This window comes from Leuciscus leuciscus (assembly GCF_965113295.1).
Source record: "Leuciscus leuciscus genome assembly, chromosome: 15".
Taxonomy (NCBI): Eukaryota; Metazoa; Chordata; class Actinopteri; order Cypriniformes; family Leuciscidae; genus Leuciscus; species Leuciscus leuciscus.
In genome coordinates this window covers 38,059,059-38,075,694 of record NC_138739.1, presented here as the reverse complement: position 1 = coordinate 38,075,694, position 16,636 = coordinate 38,059,059, and the positions used below count along the sequence as shown (strand labels likewise).

Sequence of the window (16,636 nt, the reverse complement as noted above, 5' to 3'; positions counted from 1 at the left end):
GATTTCTAAACTAATACATTTTGACATTTGAATCACATAACCAGCTCCATATATAGATTTTCTGACATAGTAAACTTGCTGGGTATCGTACTCGGTTACTAACGTAACCTCGGTTCTCTCTAGAGAGGAAACGAGTACTGCGTAATATCTTACGCTAGGGGGAAATCTCTTTTCCGCGAGATACTGAAGCCAAAAAATTATCCTTAATTTTGAAATAATGTAAAACGCGTTGCGGCAGCATGCAGACATAGGCGAGACAGCTCGCGCGCCTATTGGCTGCCCTGCGGCAACTGCAGCAGCCTATCGATAAGGCCCTATCGTGACGTCATCACCAATGGGGGCGCTTCGCGCCCCATACGTCACGTCCCGCCGAAACGGGCGTGGCCTGGGGCTATAAATATAGCATCGAAAGGCTAGCTTACCGGTTTTTCATCGCCGGAGCGAACCGGAGCGTGCGCAGGCACGGCAAGATACGCAGTACTCGTTTCCTCTCTAGAGAGAACCGAGGTTACGTTAGTAACCGAGTACGTTCTCTTACGAGAGGTACTCTCGTACTGCGTAATATCTTACGCTAGGGGAAACAGTGTAAAACGCCGTGCATGCTATGATCCAGCACCAAAGTCCCAAGGGCAGGTGCTCGGGCTCATGTAGTACATGATCATAAGTGACTCACAGAGAGCCCAGGAAGAGTGGTTAGAATAGCATCATTCCTGTAATGCAGCATCCTATAAGAACAGTTATAGTGATGGTATTTACTCAGTCAGGGCGACCCCGGCCTGGACTGATGAATATAGTGGGTCTTACACATTGCCCATAGAGCTGCGCGATCTAAACGAGCGTTGCTCGCGCTATTTTGGTATTCTGGGCCGGACGTACTCGGGGCAGACAGTACCGATTTCTAGACTGAAAGCAGCTTAGCTTGCAGAGCGGGAACCTCTAGGTTATAAAACCTTATAAATGTAGACGGGGAGGCCCAGCCTGCCGCCATACAGATATCTTGCAAGGCAATCCCACTAGACCAAGCCCACGACGAGGCCACGCCTCTCGTGGAGTGCGCTCTGACACCCAATGGGCACTGCAAGCCCTTAGAGGTGTAAGCCAGCGCTATAGCATCGACTATCCATCTGGATAGGCTCTGTTTCGAAACGGCGAGTCCCTTAGAACGTCCGTAGAGTGAAACAAAGAGCTGCTCCGTCTGTCTGAAAACAGACGTGCGGGACACATAAGCCCTTAGCGCCCTGACTGGGCAAAGGAAGCTGGCGTCCTTCTCCTCGTTAGAGACCGGCAGGGCAGACAGGGAAATTACCTGGGCCCTGAACGGTGTATTGAGGGATTTTGGGACGTACCCGTGCCTTGGTTTGAGTATGACTTTCGAGTCATTTGGCCCAAACTCCATACACGTCGCGCTCACTGAGAGCGCTTGTAAGTCCCCTATGCGCTTCACTGAAGCGAGAGCCAGAAGAAACACCGTTTTGAAAGACAAGTGTTTGATATCTACTGACTGGATAGGCTCAAATGGGGCACCCTTCATGGCCTCCAAGACCGTAGAAAGGTCCCATATGGGGACTGAGGGAGGTCTGGGAGGATTTAACCTCTTAGCTCCTCTAAGGAACCGAATGACCAGATCGTTCCTTCCTAGTGACTGACCAAGCGTTGGTTTGGAAAACGCTGCTATAGCCGCCACATAGACTTTGAGCGTGGATGGGGCTCTGCCTTCATCCAGTAGCTCTTGTAGGAAGGAGAGAACCTCCGTCACTCCACAGTCCAGGGGTGAAAAGCCGCGTGCTGTGCACCAGCTGGAGAACACTGACCATTTTGAGGAATAGAGCCGTCTCGTAGAGGGAGCTCTAGCCTGCATGATCGTGTTTAACACTCCCTCTGGGATATCAGAGGGTACCCGTTGATGGCCCACGCATGTAGGGACCAAAGCTCCGGGCGAGGATGCCAGATCGAGCCCCTGGCTTGAGAGAGGAGGTCCCTCCTCACTGGTATTGGCCATGGGGCAGTGCTCGTCAGCTGCATAAGAACTGGGAACCAAGCCTGGTTCTTCCAGAACGGAGCAACCAGTAACACTGAGCATCTGCTTTCCCTGATCCGCTCTAATACCTGAGGTATGAGCGTGATGGGGGGAAAGGCATAGAGCGGGCAGCGGGGCCAGACGTGGGCCAGCGCATCCCTGCTCTTTGAGAAAAATTCCGGGCAGTGAGCGTTTTCTTGAGACGCAAACAGGTCTATCTTTGCTCTGCCGAATGTCTGCCACAGCAGTTGGACTGTCTGCGGATGCAGTGACCATTCTCCTGCTGGAACATTGTTCCTGGACAGTCTGTCTGGTCCCACATTCAGGTGGCCAGGCACATGCGCTGCTCTGAGCGAGCGCAAATTGTGCTGAGCCCATACCAGGAGGCGTTTCGCTAACCTGTATAGGTTTCGGGATGTGATGCCTCCCTGGCGATTTATGTAGGCTACCACTGACATGTTGTCCGAGCGGACCAAGACGTGGTGTCCTGCTATTTGGGGACGAAAGCGCCTCAGCGCGTTGTCGACTGCCATCATTTCCAGGCAGTTTATGTGCAGAAGCTTTTCCCGTTCTGACCACTGGCCAAAAAACGGTCTGCCCTCGAGCAGTGCTCCCCATCCCGAGGTGGAGGCGTCCGTGGACACCACCTTCACACTCGAGGAAGTCCCCAGGCTTACACCTGACTGGTACCAGTCGGTCGCTCTCCAGGGTATCAGTGCTGAGACGCATTCCTGATCGACCTTGAGACGAAAGAGACCTGAAGTCCATGCTCGACGCGGTACTTGCGCTTGTAGCCAGAACTGCAGTGGGCGCATGCGAAGCAGACCCAGCTGGAGAACTGTGGATGCTGCTGCCATGAGACCGAGCATCCTTTGAAACTTCTTTAGCGGGACTATAGTGCCGCGGCGGAAGGTTTCTGTCATGCGCTGAATAGTCAATCTGCGCTGTAGCGATATTTGAGCTGTCATTGACAGCGAGTCCAGTTCTGTGCCCAGGAAAGATATTCTCTGACTGGGAGACAGTGAACTTTTCGCCCAGTTGACTTTGAGACCCAGATTCTCGAGATGTTCGAGTAAAATGGTTCTGTGTTCTATGAGCTCCGTATGTGACTGAGCTAGAACCAGCCAATCGTCCAAGTAGTTCAAAACTCGCATTCCCCGAAGTTTCAGGGGAGCGAGGGCTGCGTCCATGCACTTCGTGAATGTACGGGGTGCTAGGGACAGGCCAAACGGTAGGACTGTGTATTGATAAGCCTGGCCCTCGAAGGCGAATCTCAAAAATCGCCTGTGACGTGACGCTATTTGTATTTGGAAATACGCGTCTTTCAGATCTATTGACACAAACCAGTCCCCGTGGCGAATTTGCGCGAGGATTTTCTTGGTTGTGAGCATTCTGAACCTGCGTTTTGAAAGCGCTACGTTCAGTTGTCTTAGATCTAGAATGGGTCTGAGACCCCCGTCTTTTTTCGGAACCAGAAAATATCTGCTGTATAGCCCCCCTTCGCTCTGAGCTTGAGATAAAGGCTCTATTGCCCCTTTGCTCAACAGCTTCGCAATTTCGGTACGAAGTACACTTGCTACTTCCTTTTCTACCGTGGTTTCGACTCGCACCGCACAACGGCGGGGACGTCGAGCGAACTGTAGCGAATAGCCTCTTTTTATAATGTTCAGCACCCATTCTGATACACCGGGAAGCTTTGCCCACGCATGTGCGTGCATAGCTAAGGGTTGAATGAGATTGGAGCTCTGGTCGTGACATAGTGGTGACCGGGGAGCTTCGGTATGCTGTATTATAGACACCGCATTTGCAGCGCTCGAGGCGGGGAGTGTTTTGATCACAGCGGGCGGTCCGCCCGCGCTCGGCTCTCTCACGGCAGGTAGCTGAGAGACGGCGAGCGTGGGGGAAACCGAGGGATTCGTCATGTCTGTGAGTGAATGTGGGCGCAGGACAGCGGGCACATTTGCACTGAAAACACCATCGACCTGAGTCGGTTGTATGTGTGTTGGTTTCGTTTTTACAGAAACCAAGAGACATGCAGCGTGTAGTGTTTGTGGGCACTGGGACGTGGGCACGTTCACTACATTCTGTGCGCAATCGACATGAGTCGATTTTATGTGCGCGAGCCCTGTGGGGCGGGCTGTGTCTGTGTGTAGGAATGGGCACTGGGCAGTGGGCATTTTTACTACACTCATAACACCGTCGGCCGTGGCCGGAATACCAGAAAATACGCTCTTTACAGGATTTATCTGGGTCGCCGTGAAAACGGCGTTTGTGTACAGGCAAGCGGGTAATGCAACCGACTTGTTTACTGCAGAGTACACTGGAACAGTCGCATGTAATGGAACTGGACGAGCGGGAAGTTTTGGTGGAAACCCGGCCGCAGCGGGGCTTGGACACCGTCGTTTTCCTAAGCTGGCTAGGAAGACTTTGAGGCCTCGGGCTTCATCTCAACCTTCGGCCGAGTCCCACGCTGTGGGGGGCGGCGGCCGGCAGAGCGAGAGCGTGGTCTCTGGTCCCGGGCCTGTCGACGCTGTGAAGCGGCGGCGGGGGGCGGTGGCTGCGAGCTGCGAGCAGACGGCTGTTTAGAGCGGCCTGATGCGGAGCTAGAGCGCTTTGGCAAAAAGTGCTTCATGGCCTGCGACGTCTTTTGTACCTCAGCGAATCTGTCCGCGAAATCTTTGACGGACGATCCAAAGAGGCCAGTAGCAGAAACGGGGGCGTCGAGGAACACAGAGCGCTCCGAGTCCGGCATTTCTGAAAGCGTCAGCCAGAGGTGTCTCTCAGCAACGGTGAGAGAGGCCATGTTCCGCCCTATGGCCTGTGCAGCGGATTTCGTAGCGCGGAGTGCGAGGTCCGTAGCGCTCCTTAAATCCGCCACGTTGATTGCTTCCGTGCCTTCCTCGTCCAGCTTTCGGAGAAGGTTAGCTTGGAAGATCTGGAGAGTGGCCATAGTGTGTAGCGCTGATGCAGCCTGCCCAGCGGCGGTGTAAGCGCGACTGTGCAGGGTGGAAGTAGCGCGGCAGGCTTTTGAAGGTAGCGCCGTCTTAGTCCGCCGTCCAGCAGAGGGCGGGCAAAGATGGGCTGCTACCGCCTCCTCCACTAGAGGGAGAGCGAGGTATCCTCTGTCTTTGGCACCGTCCACCACGGAGAATGCCGCCGAAGCAGAGGAACGTAGCCTGGCTGAAAAAGGGGCGCTCCAAGACTTTGCCAGTTCTTCATGAAGCTCAGGAAGAAACGGGGCGGGTCTTGAGGGCGTGGAAACGCGGTCCCCTTGCAGAAAACAGCCGTCCAGACGGTTGCGTGTAGGCTCGGCGGGCGCGGACCACTCGAGGCCGAGGCTCTCTGTGGCCTGTGTGAGCAGACGCATCAGCTCAGCTTCAATGCTGGCCCGTTTTCCTGACGACTCGCGGGCAGAAGAAGGGGCGAGGTCCACAGAGCTCGCCCAATCCTCGCTGTCCGAAGCCAGGATAGAGCAGTTGTCCTCCTCGAAAACTGCCGCTTCTTCCTTGTCATCTCCGGCGGAAGCGGCGGCCAGCGGCGGCCACTGTCCGGGAGTGAGAGACTCGAGAGAAGCAGACGGCGAAGCTGGCAGGCGCACCGGCGAGCTTTTCTCGGTGGGAGGCTCAGGGATCCGCTGAGCACGGCGCTTTTTACGGCGCGGCGTCGAAGCGGGGGGTGCAGGCTCGTGGAAAGTTGCCATGCGAGTCCTCAGAGTCGCCATAGGCATAAGCTCGCAGTGAGGGCATCCGCCGTCAGCGAGCGCTAGAGCCGCATGTCCTTCACCCAGGCAGGAAACGCAGATGACATGGCGGTCCCCGTCGCTGAGTGGGGCTCGGCACGAGCCACAGGATGGACGAGACATCTTGAAAAAGACGCTCTGCTCTTTTAGAAAGGGAGTGTGAGTCGCGGCGGCGAACACACACAAAGCAATGAAAGGATATAACGCCGGATAGCGTAGCAGGAACGGTGGTTGAAGGCGGCGCGGCCAGCGACTCCAGGTACCGAACTCGTCCCGCTGAAATGCTGTTTCCACGGCGCGGCTTCTTCTCTCTGGATCCAGCGATGCGTGAGCTCCGCTGAAGAGATGAAAAATCGGTAAGCTAGCCTTTCGATGCTATATTTATAGCCCCAGGCCACGCCCGTTTCGGCGGGACGTGACGTATGGGGCGCGAAGCGCCCCCATTGGTGATGACGTCACGATAGGGCCTTATCGATAGGCTGCTGCAGTTGCCGCAGGGCAGCCAATAGGCGCGCGAGCTGTCTCGCCTATGTCTGCATGCTGCCGCAACGCGTTTTACATTATTTCAAAATTAAGGATAATTTTTTGGCTTCAGTATCTCGCGGAAAAGAGATTTCCCCCTAGCGTAAGATATTACGCAGTACTCGTTTCCTCTCGTAAGAGAACTCACCTGGTACAGTATTGCATCTGTGATGTGGAGAGAGTCCTGTGAAACATGATAAAAGAGTTCAAAGATTTGAAGCAACAATCTAAAATAGAATGATTTCTTCAGCAACATTTTGTTTTTCATTATCGGTAAGGTTTAGTGTGGGTGGTGCGTTATTCTCAAACACGATGGAGCATTAACCTTTTAGTGCCACTCCACGAACATTTCATTTTCGAACTGCCGTGATATGTACAACCACCAACGTCATAAATAGTGTCCACATGCACATTCATCTATTTCAAAGAAAATGAAACACGGTTTCAGCGCCACCCACTGCATATTTCAATTTGAAAGTGCTGCGAATCGTGGAAAAAGCAACATGATATCTTAGAACTGAACATTTACAGAAATGCAACCACAGGCTTGAGTTGCAAAAATGTGTATGTGCAGGGGGGAAAATATATGCAATTATCTTTAACAATAAAAAAGATTAGCATGTTTTACACCTAAATTAATACATGGAAATCTAAGCATTTTGCCTTTCCCATTAACCTTTTTTTTTTTCACATAGTGATTTTTCTAAACAAATAGCTACAATTATCACTTACAATGAGAGAGCTGAAATAAATGTATACTTTATTTATAAAATGGAACACATTTTCCCACTTTATTTCATTTTAATTTGCATAATTTCTTTAAAAACCTATTAATGTGTGAAAATGCTATTTAACTTGTTTTTAAGCCGTTTTTTTTCTCTCTCTCTTTTGTAACCAGCAACTTATCATTTAGAGAAACCACCTAGTCACATTGTGCAGACATGATGATTATAAATGAACCATAATGATCATGTAAAATATGCCTCACAAAAAAAAAAAAAAACTGAAAAACTGTGGCATATTGCAGCGCTTTAAGGTCTCAAAGATGCTGCAATATGCGGATTGTGGATGATATGTGACTGTATGTATATGAAAGCACAAGAGTGATTAGATGTTGCAGTTTTTCCAATGTATTTCAGTTCATGAACGTACATCATTTATGATATTTAAGAACTGCTGGGGAATAAATATAGTTAGACATAAAACACATGGATTTGGTAAGCATATGCTCTGGTAGGAAATGAATCATGTACATCTGAACACATACAGTCATGAATATTCCACATGGTCACACAGATAATGACGGTATATCGAACGCACCTCAGTTTTTCTATGGAGCCAGGTTTCATAATCGAGCCAGTCATGGTCTCAGTGTGCATTCACTGTACAGTCTTGCGACTCGCTTGATCAAATTTGCGTCCCCAGTTCTTGACTCGATAATGGAATATCAGAGCCCTAATCCGATTGATGGCGATCCATCAACGTCAGCGTCAGACACAGGACGCCACACTTATTTGAACGGACGACAGGTTTCCAAGCAGACCTCGTAGGCCTCAATTTGGTTTGCGGATAAATAAATAAACACAACGGCACTTGTCTGGAAAAGAACAGATTGTCGAACAGCTGGTGCCAATGAGCAGAATCATAAAAGCATGTAACTGCTTCATAACGGAAAAAATGGTAAATACTCTTTGCTTTCCTGAAACCAACTTCCTCTTGTGCCAGTGCAGGAATTTACACCTAGGTCTGCCAGAGCTTATTAAAGACCTCAAGAAATAAAAAATAGGCAGTTTTGTGGGTGTTAGTCAATGCCTGTTAGCTTTGAGGTCATCAAAGTATTATATATTTACTATTGTAGTATTTATTCATATTTTGAATTAGCTTTTAGTCATTTTGTTACAGTATGTATTACAGAATGCTGCAGCTCGTCTTGTCTTCAACGAGCCCAAAAGGGCCCACGTCACTCCTCTGTTCATCTCTCTACACTGGCTACCTCTCGCTGCTCGCATCAAGTTCAAGGCATTGACGCTTGCTTACAGATCCATCACAGGCTCAGCTCCCTCCTACTTTCACTCACTACTACGAGTCTACATCCCTACCAGACACCTACGATCGGTCAACGAGCGACGTCTCGTGGTTCCATCACAGAAAGCCACAAAATCACTTTCCAGAACATTCTCATTCACAGTTCCATGCTGGTGGAACGCTCTCCCCACCCTCATCCGGAATGCAGAATCCCTGACAACATTCAAAAGACAGCTAAAAACCCATCTCTTCCGTGAGCACTTATCCTCATAAAAAAATTAATAAAAAAAACCCCGATGTTTTTCCCTTTGAAACATCACTTATCAGGCTTATGCTACTCTGAATAATACCTGAACTTCGTATTTTGAGCACTTCTTGTGTTGTTGTTGTTTTTTGCCTCTTTATGATGACTCGCTTCAATTAGTCCTAATTTGTAAGTCGCTTTGGATAAAAGCGTCTGCTAAATGACTAAATGTAAATGTATGTGTGTTTGTAGTTTATTAGTTCAATTCTATTTAGCTGTAATTTATTTTCATTAGGTTTTTAGTAATTCTTAACAACTTAAACTTATTTTATATCAGTTAGATGCCAAGGCAACAATTCATATATTTTATTTTTCCAACTTTAAGTTTTTAGTAAAAAAAAAAAAGTAAAAAAAAAAAAAAAAAAATGTAACATTGTAAGTTTGAATTAACAATAACAACTGTAGTATACTGAAAAAAGTTGATAAAGAGCAGATATTGTGTCAGAGTCAGTGACATGGCGTTCGTGGCGTTCCCCCCCAAATTAAAATGACACAATGCATCTGTTCATACAATACATGTTCATGTCCGTTTTTGAAATAAAGCTGTTTTTAATTTTTAAGGATGGGTGATTATTGCAGTGTTCGGACATGTTATATACTGTCAATAATTTTAATCATAGGCCTATAATTCATTGTAATCGACCTAAATATGTTTAGACAATTTTCAATGAGGAGGTTTAGCTTCCATGTAATCTTCACGGCATGTCGCTATGAAATTATTGAGTGGCAAATTAATTATAATAGCCTAGCAATTTAAAAGTAGCTTCCTTAATAACAATAGTAATAATAATTGAATACATAAATTGGAAATGCTAAATACTCTTGATATTGATAGCTGATGCTTGTTTTGACAATATTGCGCATATTTCACACGTGTAGTGTGAACAGCCAAGTCGCAGCTCGTATAGTGTGAGCACATAGTTCGAGGTTTGGCTTTACATCGATCGCATGAGATCTACTCGTTCAGTGTGAGTTGGAAACCTTGCTGAAATCGCATAGACATTGCACAGTGTTTGCCCGCCTTTGGATGTCTTGAACTGGGCATATCAAGCGATGACTAAAACACATGGAACTGGATGGGACCAGTGGTGGTGACTGAAGACCAGTAAGCATCTCATCATCCAGCTCATCACACAATGAATCCTAATCCAGTATTAAATCAGTTGAGCTCGAGCTTTCATTGTGCACCTCAGCCTCAGGAGTGTGGGTGAGGCTCCAATTCATGCCATGATGGACGCTGTTGCTGGCTCACATACCTGTGCTCGGCCCCGGGACGCAAACAGCCTGCTCTCTCTGGGTCAGGATTGAGGCTGGCGAGGTCTTCCTCAACAGGGCAGACAGTGAAAGGTGAGCCGTGATACATCAGTTGCATGTATAGTTAAAATCAAAAGACGATGCGTAACAGAGAATAAACAATAATACGAGATTTTAATAAACAGCGAGACGAAGATTACAACACACCACATAAAGTTAACACAAGACAATGAACTGAAGACACTGAGGGCTTACATGCACAGGAGGATGACAATCAACGAAAAGGGAACAGGTGAGAACTAATGAGAAAACATGCCAACTAATGAATGACTAGAACCCAGCCAATGGTGACCATGAAAACTATTGCTGCGTCCCAATTCGCCTACTTATACTACGCCCTAAAAGCATGTACTCTGTGAAGAAAAAGTAGCCTACATACTTTTGAGTGTGTAGCAAAAGAGTAGGCAAGCTTTGGGACATACTACTTCGTCATCTTAACGGACAGATCTGTCGCGTACATCCTATCACCGTAAACTGCCCTGTCAATCATCTTGTCACAGTTAAAATCCTCCATTCAATCTAATTGAATTTCCTACCGTTTTGGAGAGAAATCTAGTAGCATGTTCATCTGCCAGTCGGGGGTCTTTCATGCGGAGACTGTATATAGGCTAATGATGCATTTAAAAGTTAATGGCTAAACGTATCTTTACAAAAGTTTACAATGCTGCTGCAGATGCAATACCCAGCAAACACAGAACGTTGGCACAACATACCCAACCTTCTAACAACGTTTTAACAACATGGCCAAAAGGTTGCTATAACTACGTTGTGTGGTGAAGGTTGTTACAGCGTTGTCACAATGTTGACATTAAACCAACGCGTTCAGAGCCATTGGCCATTGCCATTGAGGTTGTGCCTAGGGTGTCTGGACAACCACTGGACTACATATGTACTCGTCACTGCCCCGAAGCGCGAAAATCAGTCTTATAAATTTCAACCACCCGTTGGGCTCATTGTGTTGTCAAAACTATTATTATTATTTATCCCCGTGGGGCAATTAGTTTGAGCTTACATGGTGCCTCACATAAAACACTGATCTCATACATATAAATACATAAATACATAAAAAATCTAAAAAATCACCTACATTTATTACATAGACGTATTGCTTCAGGCAGAAAAGTAAATTGATAGCGATTTGTTGAACATTTAATTGCCCGTAGACGTCGCCCCAGGGGCATCCACTCAAAGTCCAAATGTAGCGGGTGTGTACTATCTCCTATTATTTTATGAGCCATCCTCAGCACCTGCTGTTTGTAATAAGATGTAAGGCTTCGTAAGGGAAGACCCATAATTTTAGAGCACATGTTAACAATACTCTGCAACCGATTTTTGTTCTTTATAGACAATGATGAAAACCAACAAATAAAAGAAAAAGACAGAATACTTTCAACAAATGAATTATAAAATGACTTAAGAACAACTCTCTGTACATTAAAAGAATTAAGCTTTCTCAGCACGAACAGTCTTTGGTGTGACTTTTTGATAATTGCATCAGAATTTTGGTCAAACTTTAACTTGTTATCAAAAAAACGTTCCTAGGTACTTATATTGCTCTACTTCCTCCACATGTGTGCCATTAATGACAATAGGTTGAAGTGCCAATGTTCTCCTACTAAAATTAATTATCATCTCTTTAGTTTTTGAAACATTCAGATCTAGTTTCATACTACTACACCAAGAAATAAAATTGTACAAAACAGAACCATATTCCTGATCTGAATATGAAAGCAAGGAAAGCAACACAGTACCATCCGCATATTTAAAGGGATAGTTCACTTTGAAATAAATTTTGGTATGTTTTAGCTTACCTCAAGGGCATCCAAGATGTAGGTGTCTTTTTTTCCGCAGTAGTTTCAATTTTGATATTTTTAGGTCAAACCATTCTTGTCTGTCAGTCATATAATGCAGGTCGATGGTCACTGTCTCAAAGAGCATGCACAGAGTCCAAATTAAAACAATTCCCCGTCGTCCAAATGAAACAATTCCCCATCGTAAGTACACATTGATGGCCTAAGACACGAAACGAGCAGTTTGTGTGAGAAAACGAACAGTATTTATATCGTTTTTACCACTTATACACAGCCATGTCCAAGTGATCTGATCTGACGTCTACGCAGACTGGTGCATAGATATATACACACTAGATGTCGCCTTGTCTACGGCAGTTCATTGGAACGAATGTCTTTAAGGCGACATCTAGTGTATATATCTATGCACCAGTCTGCGTAGACGTCAGATCAGATCACTTGGACATGGCTGCGTATAAGTGGTAAAAACGATATAAATACTGTTTGTTTTCTCACACAAACCGCTCGTTTCGTGTCTTAGGCCATCAATGTGTACTTACGATGGGGAATTGTTTAATTTGGACTCTGTGTTTGCTCTTTGAGACAGTGACCATCGACCTGCATTATATGACTGACAGACAAGAACGGTTTGACCTAAAAATATCAAAATTGAAACTACTGTGGAAAAAAAGACAACTACATCTTGGATGCCCTTGAGGTAAGCTAAAACATACCAAAAATTAATTTCAAAGTGAACTATCCCTTTAACCAAATAACTATTATCTTGTAAACTCTGACAGTCATTTGTATACAATATAAACAAGTTAGGAGAAAGCACACATCCTTGAGGTGTACCTGTGGAGAGATTTACAATATCTGATAACACCCCATTAATCCTAACCCTCTGTTGCCTTTCTGTTAAAAAAATAATGATCCATAAAACTAAACCATGATCAAAATTAAACTGACTAAAACGTTTTTGCCCTAACATAACAGGTTGCAAAAGATGAAATGCAGATGAGAAGTCCACAAACAAAAGCCGGGCAAAAGCCCCACTATTTTCCAGATGACGACTAAGAGTATTTAGCAAAAACACTTTTGCATCATCTACGCCTCTTCTAGCGCGATATGCAAACTGCAATGGAGTGGTTCAGCAACTGTCATTATACACCTCTTGATCTCTTTTTCAAAAACCTTCATAACCAAAGAGGTCAAGGCAATAGGACGGTAGTCGTTCAAAGAATCTGGTTTAGGTTTTTTAGGTATTGGTACAATAATCGAACTTTTCCACAAATCAGGTACCAACCCTTGATCTAAGGACGACTGAAAAAGTAAGTGGAGAACTCCACTGAGCTGATCGGCGGCGCAGTATCTCAGTGTTCTGCCACATATACCGTCTGGGCCTAGGGCCTTATTAAAGGGTAACTAAACCCCTGGTCAGAGCCTGACTCCAACCACTGGCAATATTTGAAAAATGCTAGAAAAGTGGGCAGACCCCAGCGGAGATAGAGGGGACGAACCGTGAGCGGGGCGTGCACCTGAGACCTGCTGTCAGACTCTCTAAAATGGAGAGTGACTCACAGGGTCGCAAGACGACGTAAAGTACATGCATCTGATGAGTTTTATCGAGCTGATGTCAATAGCGCGCGCTCTCTATAGGCATTTTCATATTTTGCCGCTATGTGAAAAAATCCAGCAAAATGCGCCGGCGCGTTTGTCGACCCCAGAGGATTAACTTTAGCCTAACCATAAATTGTGATTAAAATATATATGATCACTCACATCAAGACGCCGATGCGGTGGTGGAGTCCATGCAGGAGGAGCAGTCGCTTTTCAGCGCGAGCTGTGTGGAGAAGCCCATTTCCACCTCTATTGCGTTGGAAAAGCAATTCCGTGTAAAATGCAGGTTTCACACTCACGGTCTTTCAGGCCAAGTGCATGCAACCACTGGTGCCTAATTTCCAAGTCTGCTGGAAAGCTATGCAGTCCAGCAGTGCTGTTGCAACCAGCAACACTACACCTACGTACCCTCCTGACCACTGTACTAAATACAGATAAATCTACGCTAGCTCATACCGAGGGCGTGGTGAGCTCGTACCAGGGGCGTGGTGAGCTGGAACCTGCTTACATCACGTAGTACCGCTTACGTCACGTAGTACCGCAAACATCCAATAGGAAAATTCAACTGCAGTAGCCACCGTTCAACCTTAAGAGGGCAGCACTCAGACGTTTTTACACCACATATTGTAGAATTAAAACACTTTATACCCAAATGTCAAAAAAGTTACTTGAATCAATGAACAACACTAACAAAGCCCCATTCTTACAGATCATTAACTAAAAAAAGTTGGTTTAGTTACCCTTTAAGCGGTGTGGCCTTCAACTGTCTTGATATGTTAAATGGATTAATTTTAAAATTATTAGAAAAACTCAAGATCTCTTTAAAAGTTATCTCATCAACAACAGAGGATGTATCCAAACGAGAAAAAAAATCATTAAACTCTTTAGATAAAATTAGATCAGTGTCATAATTTCCAATTGGTACATGTTGATTTGGTACTAATGTACTCACTGCAGCCATATTCTTAATTCCTTTCCAGGCAGCTTTAAGATTACCTTGCATGAACACACACTCTATCTTATTCTTGTAATTTTTTTTTGCAATTTTAATTGCCCTTTTAACTTCCCCATTTGTCTGTTTTTTCTCCTCATTAGTCCCACAATAAATACTCCCTTCTTCATGTTCAATATACATTTTAACTCCTTCGTAACCCAAGGTTTGTTATTAGGATACAGAGTGATCTTTTTTGTAGGTATAGCAGAATCAACACAGAAAGTGATATAATTAGAAATGGTAACCACCTGATCGTTCAAATCAGAACATGCGTTCAAGAACATATTCCAATCGGTGTAATCAAAACAACCCTTCAAAACTTCAATATTAGAAGGTGACCATTCTTTCACATAACGTATTTCTTTCTTCACTTGCTTTACAATTGGAATGTATACAGAAGTCAGTTAAACCATATTATGATCAGCTGAACCAAGAGGAGGTAAAGACGTACAGAGACCTGTATGCTCCCGGGATCGGACCATAACATCTATCCAGGATTTTACTTAACTTCACTTAAAACTCACATTGACTTGCATTTCATCAAGTTTGTGGCGAAGCGAGCGTACATTTCCTAAGAGTATTCCAGGCAGCGGGGTAAATCTTTGAGCTCTCTGCGTCGAACTCCACCTCGCTTCCCGCTTTTCCTCCTTGTTCTCCTTTTCGATTCCTGGGTGTTCGCAGAAGGCCGAAGTATTTCTTCGGGAATTTCCCAGGCAGGGCCGACAGAACCGGCATTAGAACGCAGACCCAACAGGAATTCCCTGGTCATCACTGGCACGCTCTCCACCAAAACTCCGGCATTCACCAAAACGGTCGCATATCCCCAGCTAATCAGCAGCATCAGGAACACTAACTTCCACAGACTTATCATCTTCACTTAAAAAGTTTTAAAAACGATACAAAGATTAAAAACAGAACAAAAACAAACACGTAAACACAATTGAAGCACACACGCAGCTCTGAGTAGTAGGGGTTACCAATACCATCCTCTTTTTCCCAGACATGTCCGGCCGTCGAGATCGTCCAAAATGTCCGGGATTCGGCTTTTGCTTTCTGCAGTCGCCATTCATTGTTTACATGCACACCTTTTGTTTCAATCTAACTGAATTCATTCCGATTGGTGAATCTGAATGAAGTGTTTACATGAACGCTAAACCAGTGATCGGTTGATGTGCTTTTTAACATTGCTAAGAAAATTCCAGCACCTCCGTCGCTCATCAGTAATCACGCCACCGGCCTCGCGCCATTCTCCCGCGCCCCTCAGCCTCGTCCTGCTCGCCACAGTAAACTTGAATGAATGGCGACTGTAGAACGCAAAAGCCGAATTCCGGACATTTTGGGTGATCTCGAAATCCTGGGCAGACTCGAGTCATCACGGAGACTCACTAGTAGCTTAGCCTTGTTGTTTAACTGCACGCTCTTACCGGTAGGCATGGCTTGGGAGTGGCCTCCTAGGGCAGCGAAGCAAGTGCATTCTGGGAGTTGTTGTCTTTCATCCACATAAGCCAAAAATACATTTTCTGTCTTATCTCAGTCTAGAAAGCTCCAAATTCAAAAATATTTTCACATTTCTACTACATAAATGACCCATTTTAAATACACATTCATCTTTCCAGAGTTGAAGTATCCCTTTAAGCAATGGCCCTGAACGGTGGTTCAACATTGTGACAACGCTGTAACAATCTTCACCACACAATGTAGTTATAGCAACCTTTTGGCCATGTTGTTAAAACGTTGTTAGAAGGTTGGGTACGTTGTGCCAACATTCTGTGTTTGCTGAGTTGGGACGCAACATATGACTGGAAACTAAACAAAACAGAGAAACAGAACATGAATGTGACAGTCATGTGGTGTGACATTTTGGAATGTCATGTGGTATGACGATTCATTTGAGTGAATAATTAATAGGATAAAAATACATTTTACCTTTTATTTGTTATATTTAATATATTTGTTTAAAATAATTATTAAGATGTGTACACTCAATTGTAATCAATAGTGCAAATGGGTAACACTTTACAATAAGGTCTCATTTTTTAACAAGTTAATGCATTAACTAACAATAACTAACCGTTTGTTTAATAAGAACTTTCATGTTCATGTTAGTTTAAAATGCATTAACTAATGTTAACAGATATCACTTTTGATCTAAAAACTTATTAGCAAATGTTGATATTAACATTAACTAAAATTAATAAATGCTGTATATGTATTTTTCATATTAACCAATGTAGTTAGCTAATGTTAACAAATGAAACCTTATTGTAAGGTTATTGTAAGGTTACTGTAATATACTTTTTACATGATTGTT

At 45.0% G+C, this 16,636-nt stretch overlaps 1 long non-coding RNA gene across 1 annotated transcript in view; it reads right to left on the bottom strand.

Annotated features, from left to right (window-relative positions):
* LOC309475250 overlaps nucleotides 1-14,072 on the bottom strand; it is a 394,252-nt gene extending 380,180 nt beyond the window's left edge. The window contains exons 1-2 of the long non-coding RNA XR_014197578.1: nucleotides 13,859-14,072; nucleotides 13,269-13,824 (exon numbers count right to left, since the gene is read on the bottom strand). This is a non-coding gene — a long non-coding RNA (uncharacterized lncRNA). The remainder of the gene's footprint in view (nucleotides 1-13,268; nucleotides 13,825-13,858) is intronic.
* Between the last annotated feature and the right edge of the window lie 2,564 nt (nucleotides 14,073-16,636).